Here is a 19,780-nt window from a genome sequence, read left to right as displayed (position 1 = left end):
TTGTTTTCAGATGGAACCCACGAGGCAGGTCGTGCGCCACACGACGGCCATTGGTGCCTCAGGATCACCTGCTGTGTTGGTTGAGATGATGACCTATCTGGGTTATCGCTGGCACCCTGAGTACACCGTCTATGAGGAGTATCAGGACTTCAACCAGGAGCAGTACCGTGCCATCATCCACCTCTACTCTTGGGAGTATGACTCCACTACCGTGCTGCACACTGCTCATGGTGTTGGAGTGACTATCGATATGGCGGTCCACGATGCTGCTTATGCTGCTCTGACACGTCTCCGTGGAGAGTATCAGGAGTTGGATACCTCCCCCTTCAGGCACATTGCTATCGCATCCGATGTTGGTGCGGAGGGTTACTACACTGCTGCCTACTCCACTGTCACCCGAGAGCCCTTCTACCATCAGAACCTGGTTCTGCATGCTGATGGGCTGGATCGAGCTAACCGAGCTCTTCGCCACGAGTTGTACACCACTCGTCAGCACCTCTACCGTGCTCTGACGATGTTGCACCCCTTCGTCTGTCGCGTTCTGCTATCTACCCAGCCAGGACCATGATGCCACAGGGTGTCGGTTGGCCAGAGGTGGGAGGCTACTCTCCCGCACTTGGTCCTCTTCTGCCACTTGAGCGTCAGGTTCTGCACCAGAGTACCCGCGGACCCCAGGTTGCCGACGTGGTGTACCCGATGCCACACTACCAGCTTTCAGGCTACAGCTACCTCCGCAGTACCGCGTGGGACTGATGTAGACTTGCTTGTTAGTGTTAGATGCATTCGCCGCGAGCCTGCGTGCCGCCTGTGATGTCTTAGTCTATGTACCAGACTCTGTGTAACGAACTCCATGCATGATCTCTTTTGTAAGATATGCCGACTACTATGTAGTATCTATCGTGCTGCTTTCGTTGTGCATGTTTCATCATGAATGATTCTCGTCTTTGCACATTTCTCAATACTGAACTACCCCTGTTATATATTAGCAGGATGGTTAGACCAGGTGGTCGTGGTCGTGGTCGTGGTGGCAACGCCCCACCACCGCCTGAGTACATGGCTGGGATGATGCAACAGTTTGAGCTGAACCGTCAGTTCATGGAGAATATTATGGCTCAGTTTCCTCGCCCCAATATGAACCAGCAGCCAACCCAAGTAACTCTGCAGGATTTCATGCGCCTGAACCCAACTGTGTACCGCAGCTCAACTCAGCCTCTGGATGCTGATGACTGGCTCCGTGACATCACCTATGAGATGGAGTCTGCTGATGTAGCCCCTGCCAGCTATGTCACCTTTGCTTCCTTCTTCCTGAAAGGACCCGCAGCTCAATGGTGGGATAGCCACAGGCGTACTCTGCCAGCTGGAACAATCATCACCTGGCCAGACTTCCAAGCTGCCTTCCGTGCTCGCTTCATTCCTCAGGGAGTCATGGACCGGAAGAAGCGTGAGTTCCGCAATCTCACCCAAGGCAACAAAACTGTGGAAGCTTACCAGCGGGAGTTTCTTGACTTGTCCCGCTATGCTGAAGAAGACATTGCAACTGATGCACGCAGACAGGAGAAGTTCCGGGATGGCCTTCAAGCTGACATCAAACTCGCACTTCTAGTGCATGATTTTGCTGATTTCGCCACTCTGGTGAACAAAGCCATCAATGTCGAAACTGGTCTGCAGGAATACCAGAGCTCTCACAAGCGCAGCCGTGACACGGGCTCATCTTCGGGCCCGTCCTCGCAGAAGCGCAAGATATGGATCCCCAACAGCATGTACCAGCCGGATGCACCTACCCCAAGGCAGTCCTATGCTGCACCTCGTCTGCCTGCTCCTCCAACTAGGCAGACAAGACTTCCAGCTCCACCACCACAAGCTCCTGTTCCCACTCCCAATAATGGCCTCTGCTATAAGTGTGGTCAGCCAGGTCACCGTGCTAGGGATTGCAATCAAAACCAGAATCAACTGGCCCTCCCAGCAACTGGCCGTGGAAGCAACCAGCCTCGCAACAACAGTGCCAAGTCTTATGGTCGTGTTCATGCCAACCATGTTGATCTCAATGAAGTTCTAGACCAGCCTGCTACCGTGATGGGTACACTCCTCGTAAACTCAGTACCTGCATCTGTTTTATTCGATTCAGGGGCATCGCATTCATTCATGTCAGAAGATTTTGCATACAAGCATGACGTTAAATGTGAGGAGATGAACACTTCGGTATTGGTAAAAACCCCCGTGGGACAATGTCAAACCTCACTGGTTGGCATCGATGTCCCCGTGGAAATCGAAGGGCTGGAATTCTATGCCTCTCCCATTATCCTGAAGTCGTCTAACATCGACCTCATTCTGGGAATGGATTGGTTGAAAGCGCATACTGCTTCTATAGTTTGCGCCACCAAGGTCGTCCATCTGCTACACCCTTCTGACGAAATAATAGCTTACCAAGCTCATCTAGTTCAGGACGCCGAGGCACGACTTTATGCCTTGAACGCGTTGAACGCTGCACCACTCGAGGGCATTGAAAACATTCCCGTCGTTCGTGAATTCCAAGACATCTTCCCAGAAGAACTTCCAGGGATTCCTCCTGCTAGAGCTGTCGAATTCATCATCGACTTGAAACCCGGCACTACCCCTATAGCTAAACGACCCTACAAGATGCCGCCGCATGAACTCATTGAGCTTAAGGAGGAAATCGACAAATCTCTTGTCAAAGGTTTCATTTGCCCAAGTTGCTCTCCTTGGGGAGCACCTTCTCTCTTTGTTAAGAAGAAGGATGGGACAAACCGATTAGTCCAAGACTACCGTCCTATAAACCAAGCTACCATTCAGAATAAATATCCTCTTCCTCGAATCAATGATCTTTATGATCAACTGGCTGGCTCATCAGTGTTCTCCAAACTCGACTTGAGGTTGGGTTACCACCAGATCCGTGTTCGTGAAGAGGACATCCCAAAAACCGCCTTCGTGACTCGGTATGGATCATATGAGTACACCGTCATGTCATTCGGCTTAACGAATGCTCCCGCCACCTTCTCTCGTCTGATGAATTATATATTCATGGATTACCTCGACAAGTTCGTCGTGGTTTATCTGGACGATATCCTTGTATTTTCCAAGAACGAGGAAGAACATGCTGGACATCTGCGTCTTGTGCTAGAGAAGCTTCGAGAACATCAACTGTATGCTAAGTATTCCAAGTGTGAATTCTGGCTCCCCGAAGTAACCTATCTTGGGCATGTCATCTCCAAGGATGGTATTGCCGTCAACCCTGAACGAGTTCAGGCTATACTCGATTGGACTCCTCCGAAGAATGTGAAGCAAGTCCGAAGTTTTCTCGGTCTCACCAGCTATTGCCGTCGATTCGTCGAGAACTTCTCCAAGATTGCCAGGCCTCTAACTAATTTGTTGCATAAGGGTGTCAAGTTCGACTAGACAGACAAGTGTCATGAAAGTTTCCAGGCGCTCAAAGACAAGTTGACTTCTGCCCCCGTACTTGCTCCACCTGATACTAAGAAGGACTTCGTCATTTACTGCGACGCTTCCCGTCAAGGATTAGGCTGTGTCCTAATGCAAGAGCGCAGAGTGATTGCTTATGCCTCTCGTCAACTGCGCCCTCACGAAGAAAACTACCCGGTTCACGACCTCGAGCTTGCTGCTGTCATTCATGCACTGAAGCAGTGGTGACATTACCTTCTCGGTAATCGTTGCGAGATCTTCACCGACCATCAAAGTCTGAAGTATCTGTTTACTCAGCCAGATTTGAACCTACGCCAGCAAAGATGGATGGAGACTGTTGCAGACTTTGACGTGGGTATATCCTATACCCCCGGCAAGGCTAATGTAATGGCTGATGCCTTGAGCCGCAAGTCTTACTGCAACCACCTCCAGGTCCACAAAGTTCAGCCCTCTCTTGCCGAAGAATTTAGAAGGCTGAACCTCCATATTGTTCCCCCGGGATCACTCGCTCCCCCTCCCGAAGGTTTCCCCAAACAGAACCTCCATGTTGTTTCCAAGGGTTCTCTCAATACCCTAGTTGCGAAACCAGATCTTGTGGACACCATCAAATGGATACAGAAGTGTGACGATGAAGTCCTCAAGATTAAGCACGACCTCAAAAGGGGAAAGCCCTCATTCTTCACGATCGCCGACGATGGCGCCTTGTATTTCAAAGGCCGCTTAGTGGTACCATGTTCGAAGAAAAACCTGGATAAGACTAAAAGGGTTATGCAAGAAGCCCATGATACGCCTCTGTGCATCCATCCTGGTAGTACAAAGATGTACCAGGATATTCGTCAAAGATTCTGGTGGTCTAATATGAAGCAGGACATTGCTCGTTATGTTGCTGAGTGTGACGTTTGTCGCCGAATCAAAGCAGAGCATCAAAGGCCTGCTGGAACTCTGCAACCTATCTCTATTCCTGAATGGAAATGGGACCATGTTGAAATGGACTTCGTCACCGGATTTCCCAAATCGCAGAAAGGTAATGATGCTATTCTTGTCGTCATTGACCGGCTTTCCAAAGTTGCCCATTTTCTGGCAGTCAAAGAGACAATCACTGCTAGTCAGCTTGCTACTCTCTACATGTCCAGAATTGTTTCACTTCACGGTATTCCACTGGTTATCAGTTCGGACCGTGGCAGCTTATTCACCTCAAGATTCTGGGCAAGTTTCCAAGAAGCTATGGGGACTCATCTGTCGTTCAGTACTGCGTTCCATCCTCAGTCGCAAGGGCAAGTTGAACGTGTCAACCAAGTTCTCGAAGACATGCTTCGAGCTTGTGTAATCTCATTCGGCAAGAAATGGGAGGAATCTCTTCCATATGCCGAGTTCTCTTATAATAATAGCTATCAAGCTAGTCTGAAGATGTCCCCCTTCGAAGTGCTTTATGGATGAAAGTGTCGAACCCCTCTGAACTGGTCAGAAACTGGGGAGCGTCCACTCTTTGGTCCGGATATTATCCAACAGGCCGAAGAACAAGTTCGCATTATTCGCGAGAATCTCAAGACTGCTCAGTCACGTCAGAAAAGTCAGTATGACCGTCATCACCAAGACATGGTCTATCAACCTGGCGAAAAGGCTTATCTTCGAGTTACACCAATGAAGGGTGCACACCGCTTCGGGATCAAAGGAAAGTTAGCTCCCCGCTATATTGGTCCTTTCACTATTCTCGAAAGGCGTGGAAAAGTGGCATATCAACTAGAGCTTCCGCCGAACCTTTCTCAGGTTCACGATGTGTTCCACGTGTCACAACTCCGACGCTGCTTCAAGGACCCAATCCGAGCAGTGGACCATGAAGTGCTCGAATTGCAACAGGACCTCTCCTATAAAGAGCATCCGGTCCGCATTCTCGACCAAGCTGAACGCCGCACCCGTCAGAAGGCGATCAAGTTCCTCAAGGTCCAGTGGTCGAATCACTCTGAAGACGAAGCCACCTGGGAACGCGAGGATCGTCTTCGCGATGAATACCCTGCACTGTTTCCTCCTACCTCCTAAATCTCGGGACGAGATTTCTTGTAGTGGAGGAGATTTGTAACGCCCGGATAATCAAGCTACAGTAACCTCTACTAATGATGCCTCGTCACCACTCTTACTGTTGTAAACCTCGCGATGATTCAATCCCATTCGAATTCAAATTTCAAAATCAAAGCAAACAATAAAAGTTTTTCAAAATTTAAAACAAAAGTGTTCGGGAGATGCCATATTTTACATAGGTCAATATGGTGTAATAAACACAATTTTATAGACTGCCTAAGTATTTTAAAATAAATAAAGACAGAAAAGGAAAATAAATAAAAGAAAAAAAACTAAACTAACAAAAAAAAAGGAGAAAGCCCCCCCCGCTGGGCCAAGTGGCCCAGCTGGCCTCAGCCGACCGAACGGGCCGCCAGGCCGGCCCAGCCGGCCTCCCCATTAACCCCCACCCCTTGCCCCGAAAACCCTAACCGCACCCCACTCCTCCCCCACGTCGCCACTCCCCGCCCCTCCCCCGATCCGATCTGGATCGGGGCCCGTCGCGCCCTGCGTTCGACACCGACGACACAGCCCCCCCCCCCCACCGCCGTCGTTGCCCGTGGCCCACGCCGGGGCCGCCTCTCACCGCAGCCGCTGGACCTCGTCGTCCCCGTCCTCAGCCCCGACGACCGCGCACGGCGCCGCCCTCGCCGGATTCGTCAAGCCCTTCCTCGCCGGACTGCCTCCGCGACGAACTCCCTCACGCCTCGACGCCCCCACTCCCCTTCAACGCCGGTGAGGACCCCGGTCCTCCTCTCTGCCCTCTACACGTGCTGTCAGTGAGCCCTGCTGGCTCGCGCCCACGGCGGCCTCGCCTCCGTCCCATGCCCACGATTCGCCCCCCGCCCCGCAGCTTCGTGCTACAGGAGGTGCCGCTCGCGCTCCCCGCCGTGGCCATCGCCCGCACTGGCGCCCTGGCCGCGCGCCCGCATCGACCGAGCCCTGCCTGACCCCCGCGGCCAAGCCACCGGCTGGCCTTCCCTGCACTGCCGCACACCCCGCGCCTCCCCGTTCGCTCCCTGCTCATCCCGCTCCGGCAACGCCCACGTCTGCCTGGCCCCGCCGCCGCCCTTGCCTGCTCGACACCGCCGCTCGCCGGTACGGGCCGGTCCTCCCCCGACCTCGTCGGCCCCGCCCCGGGCTGTCGTACCTGTCGTCGCCTCGTGCGCCCTTGGGCATGCGCCCGCTCGGGCTGGCGCCCGATGCCCATCTCCACCCCAGCACCCGTTAGCCCGAACCGCTGTGGCCCCTTTGGCCCAATGACACAGGGGCCCACGCCCCAGAACTTTATTAAAAAAAGAATTAAAAATATAATAATAATAAAAATGATTAATTAATTAATTAATTAATTAAGGAATTAATTAAGTTAATTAATTATAATTAGATTAACCTAATCACTAATTAACCTAATTAACTGTTAGTTAATTAAAACAGAGTATGACGAACGGGACCCACCTGTCAGGTTGACTTGGTCAACTGCTGACGTCATGCTGACGTCATGATGACGTCAGCATGACGTCAGCAGACACTATTCTGGATAATGTTGATTAAATTAAATAAATAAATCCTAAAAATGATTTAAATCTTTTAAAATTTATATAAAATAAACCGTAACTCGGATGGAAAAACTTTGTACATGAAAGTTGCTCAGAACGACGAGACGATTCCGGATACGAAGCCCGTTTATCCACCACACATTCCTAGCATAGCGAACACACAACTTTCCCCCTCCGGTTCACCGGTCCGAAAACGCGAAACACCGGGGATACTTTCCCGGATGTCATCCCCCTTCACCAGTATCACCTACTACCGCGTTAGGGCACCTCTAACGCCGTTACTTGTCATATCATGCATCACTATGCATCTGTTTGCTTAAATATTTATTGTTTCTCCCCCCTCTTCTCTCGCTAGACACCGGGACCGACGCCGCTCCAGTACGACTACGGAGTTGACGATCCCTCTCTCTTGCCAGAGCAACCAGGCAAGCCCCCCCTTTGATCACCAGATATCGCCTACTCTTCTCTATACTGCTTGCATTAGAGTAGTGTAGCATGTTACTGCTTCCCGTTAATCCTATACTGATGCATAGCCTGCCCTTGCTACTACTATTGTTACCTTTACCTGCAATCCTAATGCTTAGTATAGGATGCTAGTTTATCATCAGTGGCCCTACATCCTTGTCCGTCTGCCATGCTATACTATCGGGCCGTGATCACTCGGGAGTTGATCACGGGTATATACTATATACTTTATACATGATACATGTGGTGACTAAAGACGGGTCGGCTTGAGGGGCACCCGCGAGTGGAGTTTTGAGGCGGAGCGGCAGGGCAGGTTCCGACCACCTAGGAGAGAGGTGGGCCTGGCCCTGGTCAGCGTTCACGGATACTTAACACGCTTAACGAGATCTGGGTATTTGATCTGAGTCTGGCCATTTGGTCTATACGCACTAACCATCTACGCGGGAGTAGTTATGGGTATCCCGGCGTCGTGGTATCAGCCGAAGCCTTCGTGACGTCAGCGACTGAGTGGCGCGCGCCGGATTGGAACGTAAGCCTGCTCTTGTATTAAGGGGGCTAGTTCTGCTTCCGGCCGTGTACGCAACGTGCAGGTGTGCTAAGGGCGATGGGCCCAGACCCCTGTGCGCTTAGGTTTAGACCGGTGTGCTGACCTCTCTGTTGGTCTAGGTGGGGCTGCGACGTGTTGATCTTCCGAGGCCGGGCATGACCCAGGAAAGTGTGTCCGGCCAAATGGGATCGAGCGTGTTGGGGTATGTGGTGCACCCCTGCAGGGAAGTTAATCTATTCGAATAGCCGTGATCTTCGGTAACAGGACGATTTGGAGTTGTACCTTGACCTTTTGACAACTAGAACCAGATACTTAATAAAACACACCCTTCCAAGTGCCAGATACAACCGGTGATCGCTCTCTCACAGGGCGACGAGGGGAGGATCATCGGTTAGGATTATGCTATACGATGCTACTTGGAGGACTTCAGTCTACTCTCTTCTACATGCTGTAAGACGGAAGCTGCCAGAAGCGTAGTCTCCGACAGGATTAGCTATCCCCCTCTTATTCTGGCATTCTGCAGTTCAGTCCACCGATATGGCCTTTACACATATACCCATGCATATGTAGTGTAGCTCCTTGCTTGCGAGTACTTTGGATGAGTACTCACGGTTGCTTTCTCCTTCTTTTCCCTCTATCCCTTCTACCTGGTTGTCGCAACCAGATGTTGGAGCCCAGGAGCCAGACGCCACCGTCGACGACGACTCCTACTACACCGGAGGTGCCTACTACTATGTGCTGCCCGCTGATGACGACCAGGAGTCGTTAGGAGGATCCCAGGCAGGAGGCCTGCGCCTCTTTCGATCTGTATCCCAGTTTGTGCTAGCCTTCTTAAGGCAAACTTGTTTAACTTATGTCTGTACTCATATATTGTTGCTTCCGCTGACTCGTCTATGATCGAGCTCTTGTATTCGAGCCCTCGAGGCCCCTGGCTTGTAATATGATGCTTGTATGACTTATTTTATTTGTAGAGTTGTGTTGTGATATCTTCCCGTGAGTCCCTGATCTTGATCGTACATGTTTGCGTGTATGATTAGTGTACGATTAAATCGGGGGCGTCACACATATTCTCTTAGTGTATATAATCTAACTATAGAAGGTTATTTACTATCTGCAAATTTGCCTTTTCCATTGCTGATCATGTCCTCTCTGTGCACTTACATCCTTATGTTAAGAGTGTAGTGATCTAATGATTATTCAGAAGGGATGTGCATGTTCCTAGATGCATAGCTTTTCTTATGTACTCCCTTTGTTCCTAAATATTTATCTTTTTAGATATTTCAAATGGACTACCACATACGGATGTATATAGTCATATTTTAGAGTGAAGATTCACTCATTTTGCTCCGTATATAGTCACTTGTTGAAATCTCTAGAAAGACAAATATTTAGGAACGGAGGGAGTAGATTTTCATTACACTGAGATTTTTTTTAAGGGATAACAATGGTATTTAAGATAGTTTTTTTGTAGTTATTTTGTAGAATTCTCAAACTGAAATCCAAACAAAGCATACCTTCAAAGGCCATCATAATGGCACTTAAAATAAATGCTAATCTGCATTCATGCGGCAATCTGGTGCCCATTCTTCTGGTGATTTGGTCAAAGCTACAACCAAGCAAAGATATTTTACATGCTATAAGAACTAAGTTATGGATTTTTGTGTTCCCAGGTCTATAATATGCGTGCTCTCCTGGTTCCCTGCAAGCTCTTTTGGCCATGACCTCAAGTTCTGCAGCTAGGCCGTGAATGTGTTGGTCCTTCTCACCGTCCACTGATGATGGTGCCCAAGAGAAGTCAGGGAAGGAGAAAAGGATGTTGCTATCGCGTGGTCGTCGGAACAACTTGCCATGGACACAGCCATGCACTGGATGCCATCGACAGCCGTTTCTTAGGGTTCATGATTGGCAATTGGTCGTGGGCAATGGAACTAAAATGTCTACTGAATGTTCATGGATATCTTAAAAGGAGAACAATTCATACTTTAGATGTACATCATATTTGATGCATCAGTCTAATCTGTAGTTCAAATTACAGTGTATGATTTGTTTGGATAATATATATATATATATATATATATATATATAATGGAGCCGTCTAAGTTGGACAGTTGGACATGAAATTACAATGTACAATTTAAATACAACTTGCTAATTCAATTTTACTTATTTTATAAACTCTTTAATAATAATTCTAAACAGCATAATAATCTAGACAATATTTTCCAAAGGATGTTTTTTACATCTTCCTATATCATTTTGATGTGAGATGGGTTGTAAATACAGGTCTATAAATAATTTTATTATAGTTGTTATTTAACATCCATAAGCCATCGTTTGGGGATAAGCGTGTTGAAATTGAGGACGTGGAGCGGTGGAGAGGTCATTGAGCCATGCTTATTAGGGTAAGGGTGTGCGCTATTATTTTTGAAAAAGATAGCAATGATGTCTGCTTATGTGATGATTATGTCATGGATGATATACCCATGTCTATGCCGTTGTGAATATGCCCGTGATGTCGTAGTGTTTTATTTTTTCCGTTGCAACGCACGGGCATTTGTTCTAGTAGCATATTAAAGCCCATTAAACATCCAAAACAGATAATATAATAGCATGGAACAATCAAAGATTATAGATACGTTGGAGACGTATCAGTGTGTAGTAAGTTTTGCCTGCAACTACTACGTGTATGTGGTGGCTTGGGGTTGTTAACTTTCCAACCTTCTAACCCCTCCTACGAGTGCCATGGGCCTCCTTTTATGGATTAAGGGGTCACCACAATGGCAAAGTGGTCATTATCCACTGATGTGATAGTAAACAGTGCTATCATACCTAACTCTGCAGACTGACAGGGTGCATTAAATGCACCGCTTAGTGTCACATCAATGGGCGCCCGGCAAGGCCTGCAGGGCTATCTTGCCAGCCCCGCTCCTGCTCTCTTGACACGTCGCAGGACACGTGTCATCTATAGGCTTCACTATAGGAAATGGCTGACATGTGGCGAATGGTTGCCACTTAATCATCTTGCGGATTGACACCGTACTGATTGACGACATGGGTCGTGCTTGAGTGAAAGGTGGGGCGGTTCTGCTCCCGTGAGCCCCGCCAGGCTCTGCCGGGGAGCCTCAGTTGCTTTGCTTCTAGTGGTGGCCATGCCCCTTGTCGGGCTCGCTTGCCCGGCAAGGGAGGCCCTTCTCTTGCTGATATCCTACTCCTTAGGCTCAGTCTTGGTTCTGCCGAGCTGCACGTTAGTTCTTCAAACCTCTTGGTCTTCCAATCTCTGTTTTGTTCTTGGCTTTTCCGTGCACGAGTCATGGGAAAATAACAGCCCCCATATATTTTCCCTGACAACGGGAGACCCACACGAGGCAGGGGGACGCGCCTAGGGGGGTAGGGCACGCCCCCACCCTCGTGGGCAGGGTGTGGCCCCCTCCGGAACTTCTTGCGCTCAGTATTTTTTATATATTCTGAAAATGACTCCCGTGAAGTTTTATGACTTTTGGAGCTGTGCAGAATAGGTCTCTAATATTTGCTCTTTTTCCAGCCCTGAATCCCAACTACCGGCATTCTCCCTCTTTATGTAAACCTTGTAAAATAAGAGAGAATAGGCATATGTATTGTGACATAATGTGTAATAACACCCCATAATGCAATAAATATCGATATAAAAGCATGATGCAAAATGGACGTATCACAACACCTGGAGCTCGTGGAGGCGGAGCGGATGATCTTTGCTGGAGCGGAGGGTGGCGAGGTTATCATGCTCTCCTTTGATGATTAGGTTAAAGGCGACGAGGACGGCAGCGCAGGGGGCGCCGAGGTGGGTGGCGAGGACAAGGAGATCGACGTCGACGAGTGGAGGAGTGTCTTCCCCAACGACCCCGATGACGGCACCGGCCCGGACTTGGCTCGCGGCACATCATACCTGACGAGGAAGGATTGGCTCGGCCTCCTTCGACCGAAAGTAGTTTAGTTTAGTTTAAATTTATATTTTATGTTCGATTATGCAAAACTATCTATTTTTATGTTTGCATGCATGCTACTTTCGGTTGAATCTGCCTTGAACTTGATCCAATTGAAGTTTACTGTGTTCAGTTTAGGAATCGACTATTTATATATACTCCACTAAGGGTTTTACTCCATTAACTTTTAGGGAATCGACTAGAGATTGCCTTATGCCTTGTTTATTTCAGTTATTCACAATGTGATGCTCTATATGTGCAATTATTTAACGTGCAGTTCAATTTCATATAACAGTTTCAACAACACCATTATGAATGAAGATATTTGGTTGTTGTTAAGGATGTTGTAGTTAACACGCCTTTCCATTTTTTTAATGATAACTAGTGTAATTTAGACATGCACAATACCAATTTGAATGACTATATTTGCTTGTTTTTAAATGTTATGTCTGTTTCAGTTAAACACCTTTTCACTTATTGTTTTGCTTAACTAGCATGCTTAAACCTGCACACTGAAGCTATCATTTGGAGATTATGATGTCTACCATGGATATATTTGGTTGATGTTTAGCCTGTTGTGCTTAACATGCCTTTAGATGTGCTCACACAGAATAATATTGGGAAGAACTGATGTTTTCCATCGAGGTTAGTTTCATCCCAGTGCTTATATATACTCCATGTTCAGGATATCGGTAGCTGGTACCATATAGCCCAGGGGCTGATAAGGGTTTAATCATCGAATCGAACATTTCACTGAATATATCTGTAACCCATTTATCAGTAGGTTAACAAGGGCCATATTTAATATATCTAAGGCTACATAGCAACATGCATTGTACTAAATGACTAAATATGAAATCCTGGGCTACATAGCAATAAGGAAGAATGTTACCTTTAGACACATGGAAGAGCAGCAGCAGCAGCAACAACAACAACAACAACAACAACACAGCTGCAGTCAACTGCAGTTAATCGGTCGATATTTGTAACAATGTAATAAACTCCATTCGCCCCGTAATATAAGATGTTAATTCAACCAGTATGTGAGTATATTGGATGTAATAACATCTTATATAATGGGACGGAGGGGGTGTTGTATTACATTATTGTGCAATTGTTGTTTAGCTTCTAATATTAACTTGGTGCTTTTAGGTACATATGTCATTGGTAAAGATTCGCGCTTCGACCCTTTTTGTGTATGGGGCAATGAGATATTCATGAACCAGCATCAAGTGAGCAAACTGATAAAGATTGTTAGTAAAATGGGCCAAAATATGTCAATTGAACTATTTTTTTACACTTTATCCAAGACAACAGTGAACTGTAGCATGATAAGTAAGAACTCTGTAGCCTTCTTTTTACTTGCCATAATGAGTGGTGTTAGATGAAAATGTCTGAATCTTTTTCCTTTGTAGTGGTTCCCGCGGTAGTTTACTCAATATTACCTCTCAAACTACATGATTAGCGGCCGACCATCACGAGGGGTTGGAATAGATTCGTGTGTGTCTTCTACATGGAGGAGAGCACTGATACATCCATTTTGCATCATGCTTCTATCTTGATATTTATTGCATTATGGGCTAATATTACACATTATGGTACAATACTTATGCCTTTTCTCTCTTATTTTACAAGATTTACATGAAGAGGGAGAATGCCGGCAGCTAGAATTCTGGACTGGAAAGGAGCAAATCTAAGAGACATATTCTGCACAACTCCAAAAGTCCTAAAATATAAGGAGAATTATTTTGAAATATATAAAAAATATTGGGCGAATAAAATACCAGAGGGGACCCACCAGGTGGCCACAGGCCTGGGGGCCCGCCCTACACTACTGGGCGCGCCCTAGGGCTTGTGGGGCCCCTAGCAGGTCTCCGGTGCCCATCTTCTGCTATATGGAGGCTTTTGACCTAGAAAAAAATCATAAGTTTCAGGAGGAAGCGCCGCCGTCTTGAGGCGGAACCTGGGCAGCGCTACTTCTTGAGCTTGCGTTGGTTTTTCCCTTGAAGAGGAAAGGGTGATGCAGGAAAGTAGAGATACGTATTTCCTCAGTTAGAGAACCAAGGTATCAATCCAGTAGGAGACAACGCACAAATCACCAATATGTGCACAAACAATCAAACACTTGCAACCAACGTGATAAAGGGGATGTCAATCCCTTCACGGTTCCCTCAGTTAGAGAACCAAGGTATCAATCCAGTAGGAGACAACGCACAAATCACCAATACCTGCACAAACAATCAAACACTTGCACCCAACATGATAAAGGGGTTGTCAATCCCTTCACGGTCACATGCAAAAGTGAGATCTGATAGAGATAGATAAAACTAAACAAAAGATAAAGTAAATATTTTTGGGTTTTTTGGTTTATAGATAGGAAAGTACAAGATTGCAAAATAGTAGATCGGAAACTTATATGATGGAAAATAGACCGAGGGGCCATATCTTTCACTGGAGGTTTCTCTCAAGATAGCAAGTATTATGGTGGGTGGACAAATTACTATCGAGCAATTGATAGAAAGGTGTAAAGTTATGAAAATATCTAAGGCAATGATTATGAAATATAGGCATCACGTCCATGTCAAGTAGACCAACTCCTGCTTGCATCTACTACTATTACTCCACACATCGACCGACTCTTGCCTACATCTAGAGTATTAAGTTCATGAAGAACAGAGTAACGCTTTAAGTAAGATGACATGATGTAGAGTAATAAACTCCAGAAATATGATGTAAACCCCATCTTTTTATCCTCGATGGAAACAATACAATACGTGCCTTGATACCTCTACTATCACTTGGAAAGGACACCACAAGATTGAACCCAAAGGTAAGCACTTATCCCATTGCAAGAAAAACGAATCTAGTTGGCCAAACTAAACCGATAGTTCAAAGAGAATTTCAAAGATATCAAATCATGCATAAAGGAAATCAGAGAAGATTCAAATAATATTCATAGATAAGCTGATCGTAAATCCACAATTCATTGGATCTCGACAAACACATCACAAACGAAGATTACATCGGATAGACCTCCAAGAACATTGACGAGAACATAGTATTGAGAATCAAAGCGAGAGAAGAAGCCATCTAGATACTAGCTATGGACCCGTAGGTCTGAGGTAAACTACTCACGCTTCATCTGAAGGGTAATAGAGTTGATGTAGAAGCCCTCCGTGAACGAATCCCCCTCCGACAGGATGCCGAAAAAGGCCCCAAGATGGGATCTCATGGGAACAGAAGGTTTCGGCAGTGGAAAAGTGTTTTCGTGGATGCTTCTGGAGGTTCAGGAATATATGTGAATATATAGGAGGAATATCTAGGTTAGGGGGGGCACCGAGGGGCCCACAAGGCAGGGGGCGCGCCCTCCCCCTTGTGGCCGCCTCGTGGCTCTTCTGACTTGTTCATCAAGTCTCCGGGTGTCTTCTGGTCCAAGAAAAATCATCGCGAAGGTTTTATTCCGTTTGGACTCCGTTTGGCATTCCTTCTCCACAACGCTAAAAAACAAGGAAAAGACAGAAACAGGCGCTGGGCTCTAGGTTAATAGGTTAGTCCCAAAAATAATATAAAATAGCATATTAATGCATATAAAACATCCAAAACAGCTAATATAATAGCATGGAACAATAAAAAATTATAGATACGTTGGAGACATATCAAGCATCCCCGAGCTTAATTCCTCCTCATCCTCGAGTAGGTAAATGATAAAAACAGAATTTTTGATGTGAAATGCTACCTAACATATTTATCCATGTAATTTTCTTTATTATGGCATGAATGTTCAGATCCATAAGATTTTCAAAACAAAAGTTTAATATTTGTCAGATTTCGGGTTCCGGCAAAACCCTTAAGGTTCGAACACTGGGGTGCGCACGAAGATCTCCCCCTCTCTCTAGCTTGCGCACTCTATGATCTCACGGCCTAGCTCGACGAACCCAAAGAACGAGAGGCACAAGATTTATACTGGTTCGGGCCACCATTGTGGTGTAACACCCTACTCCAGTGTGGTGTGGCGGATTGCCTCTGGGGCTGAGGATGAACAGTTACAAGGGAAGAACAGCCTCCTGAGGTGAGGTGTTCTTGTGCTTGGTGAGTTGATGCTTTCTCAGATCGGAATCCAATTTTGCTCCCTACGGTGGTGGCTGTGGCTAGTCCTATATATATAGAGGCCCGGGTGTTGGTGTCAAAACCGGCAGATCTCGGGTAGGGGGTCCCGAACTGTGCATCTAGGGTCGATGGTAATAGGAGATAGGGGACACGATGTTTACCCTGGTTCGGGCCCTCTCTATGGAGGTAATACCCTACTTCCTGCTTGATTGATTTTGATGGATATGAGTATTATAAGAGTTGATCTACCACGAGATCGAGATGGCTAAACCCTAAAACCCTAGCCTGTATGACTATGGTAATGATTGCCTTCTCTATCCGGACTAAGACCTCTAGTTTATATAGACACCGGAGGTGACTAGGGTTGTACAAGGTCGGTTACAGAGAAAGGAATCTTCATATTGGGTCACCAAGCTTGCCTTCCACGCCAAGGAGAGTCCCATCCAGACATAGGAGAGATTATTAGGTCTTGTTTCTTCATAGCCCATTAGTCCGGCCCATGTCCAACAGGTCGGACGCCCGAGGACCCCTTACTCCATGACTCCCTCAGTAGCCCCTGAACCAGGCTTCAATGACGAGGTGTCTGGCGCGCAGATTGTCTTCGGCATTCCAAGGCGTGTTCCCCTTTTCGAATACTTCAGGATAGTCTTCGGACGAAACGACAGTGTCCGGACGTGCAACACAAGTACCACTGCCGTAGAGTATAGTATTTTACGAGTCCAATCTGCTGATAATAATTTTTATAATGTGGCATCATGCTCGCCTGGTTATTTATTTCGAACCGTTTCCTATCTCGCCGTTCCATGTTTCGAGGCAGGGTTGTTATTGGCACATCCTGTCGAAGCAGCGATCATGTCCCCTTATTGCGGGATTCTCATCAATATGAGCATGGGTAACCCAACCATTCTGTTGGAAAGATTCCTTAGGAATAGGCAAGTCTTCAGGCTCAGGAGGAGGCGTTCAATACCCGGTGCCTTTATAAAGGAACCAAGGGCCGTCTTTTTACTCCAAACCTCTCCTTAGCCTTTCCAACCTCGAGTTCTAGCACCCAAGGTTCGACTTCATTGCTCCAAGCTTCCCCGTCATGTTCGGACCCAGCCCTCAAGGTCAATGGTTGGCTTCCTCTATTATAGAGGAGGATATCGCAAAGCTTCGGGTGGCCAGATATCTAACCGCAGAGATCCCCCACAGGCTTCCTGCTCAAGGACAGGTTATTTTGACCCCCAGATCCGGCGAGAGGGTCGTATTAATCTCTCTTCCTCCGAGGGCTAGGGTTCTCTCTCCACCCCTTTGTCCGGGGGCTAATGTTTTATTACGGACTAGATTTTCGTGATCTAGCTCCGGATTCTCTCCTCCACGTCTTAGCATTTATCATCACGTGCGAGGCCTTCCTCCGAATCCGACACACTTCGGCCTATGGCTCAAGACCTTTAGTGTGAAGCCGAAGGTAGTCGATGGGGAACAGGAGGAGTGTGGCAGTGCTGTAGTAAGCAAGCTTACCAACACGCTATGGCCAAAAGGCTCTTTCACCGAAACTTCCAACCAATGGCAGCGATAGTGGTTTTACATCACGGAACCCCGTAGTACCAAGTGGGCAGCTATACATGTGTTCCGTTCCGTCCCTCCATTACAGCTTGCGTCATGGATCTATAAGGGGCTGGATTGGGGATCAGTTGATGAAGTGCAGACTCTACAGAGCCACATCCAAACCCTCCTTGAGAAGGACATTGATCTTGTCGACGTGATTCAAGTAATGCTAGTCCATCGAGCTCTGCCATGCCAGCGTAGGCCTCTCCGCATGTGGGAGTTTAATCCAGAAGGACCACGAACCCTCCAACACTTGTTTGGCATTACACACAAAGGGATGTGGAAGTTGTTTTTTGGGAAACAAAAACATTGGCCGGACAGCACTGAGGACGCCGGCCTCGACTGCAACCGTCCAGATACCCCGGTCAGCACTTGGCTTCCGAACACTTTGTATCTAAGTATGCCGTAATACATTACTGAGCAAACTATCTTCTTCCAGGGTTGGATAAAGAAAGCGGAACTAATTAGGTGTTCGGATCCCCTTCCTGAAGGCTCAGCGGATCCTGTATTAACAAGGACGCTGGCCCCGGCTCCATACCAGATGCGTGTGAAGGAGAGTAAGGCGGAGAGTGGGAGGACGAAAGATGGCCTCCATCCAAAAGGTGATAGGTGGGAACCCGATGAACGAGTTCACGCCCGAAGGTGGCCCGATCTTCACGTCGTAGGATCGAATCGGGAGGGATAACTAGCTGCAAGCAGCCGGGATAACTAGCTTTATACCTGCTAAGGTTGGATGCAACCCGTACGTTGGGGATGGTTGACCGAAGCTACAAGAACTCCAACCCGCTGTCCGAACAATCGCAGAACCACAAACCGGGACTAATCCACACAAAACGTCCGGAACCGTAGAGCACGAACTAGGGGGAACCAGAGGCTCCTTCTCGCGAATCTGAATGAACTCACAAGAGCAAAGGTAGAAAGATCTCTTGGATCTCTCTAGTAGTCTTGCTGCATAAGCTTGTAGTTGAATGGTTTGACAAAATGTTTTCTAGAGGATGGGGGAGATGGGGTTTTATAGCAGGGACAACCCCCTTAGCTAGGTGTGAAAATGGTTTCAAAAGTAAGCAGGTTTGCATGGCTTTCTTGGGTGAATAAGCAGTCAACTTTGGGAGTTGTTGCAGAGCTCCTCGAAAATTCGCGAAGTCTTGACAGCCTGGACACCTTCCACGAGAATGACTAGAACTTTTGACTCACAAATCCAAATGATGTGAGGTTTTTTTGCATTGGAAAGATAATTTGATGTAGCTTCTGTTGATGTACCCCTATGGCCCCGTCTCTCCATAACATGGGTGTGCCACACCAAAATATGAGAGGTAAAAACTGACAGCATCAGCTTCACTTGCAACTTGTTTTCTCCAAACTTGTTCCTGCAAAGCGGTTGCTTGAAGAGCTCATAGGTTGTTGGATTGCTTCCATGTTATACCTAAGTTCAACCAACAACAATGGAGATGAAAGCATAGTTGTGTCATCAAGGTTACAAGGTAAACTTAAGTTAGCGTTCAGCTGGTCACTTATTTGTTTGGCGTGACTTCTTGTGATTGGACCTATAATTGTTGGAGACTTGTCGATGGTTGTGGTGTCCTCATCATCCTCCCCCACTTGAAGAGGAGTCTTCCTCAACTCTGATGGTCCAAAGTATGGAGAGAGGTCGGACACATTGAAAGTTGTACTAACACCATAATCCATCGGAAGGTCAATCTTGTAGGCATTGTCATTGATCTTTGCAAGAACTTTGAATGGACCATCTCCACGTGGCTGCAACTTGCATTTGCGTTGATCTGGGAACGATCCTTCCGCAGGTGTACCCACACAAGATGACCTTCTTCAAACAACACCTTCTTTCTTCCCTTGTTTGCTCGTTTTGCATATTGTTCAGTCATCTTCTCAATATTTTCCTTGGTCTTCTCATGAATTTTCTTCACGAAGTCAGCACGCTTACTTGCATTGAGATTGGTCCGCTCCTGCAATGGTAAAGGCAAAAGATCTATGGGAGCAGCAAGTTTGAAACCATAAACAATTTAAAAAGGACAAAATTTAGTGGTCGAATGTACTGCCCTGTTGTATGC

This window comes from Triticum urartu, chromosome 7A, assembly GCF_056163025.1.
Source record: "Triticum urartu cultivar PI428250 chromosome 7A, HENAU_Tu73, whole genome shotgun sequence".
In the NCBI taxonomy this organism is placed as follows: Eukaryota; Viridiplantae; Streptophyta; class Magnoliopsida; order Poales; family Poaceae; genus Triticum; species Triticum urartu.
Note: the sequence above shows the minus strand (reverse complement) of the source record.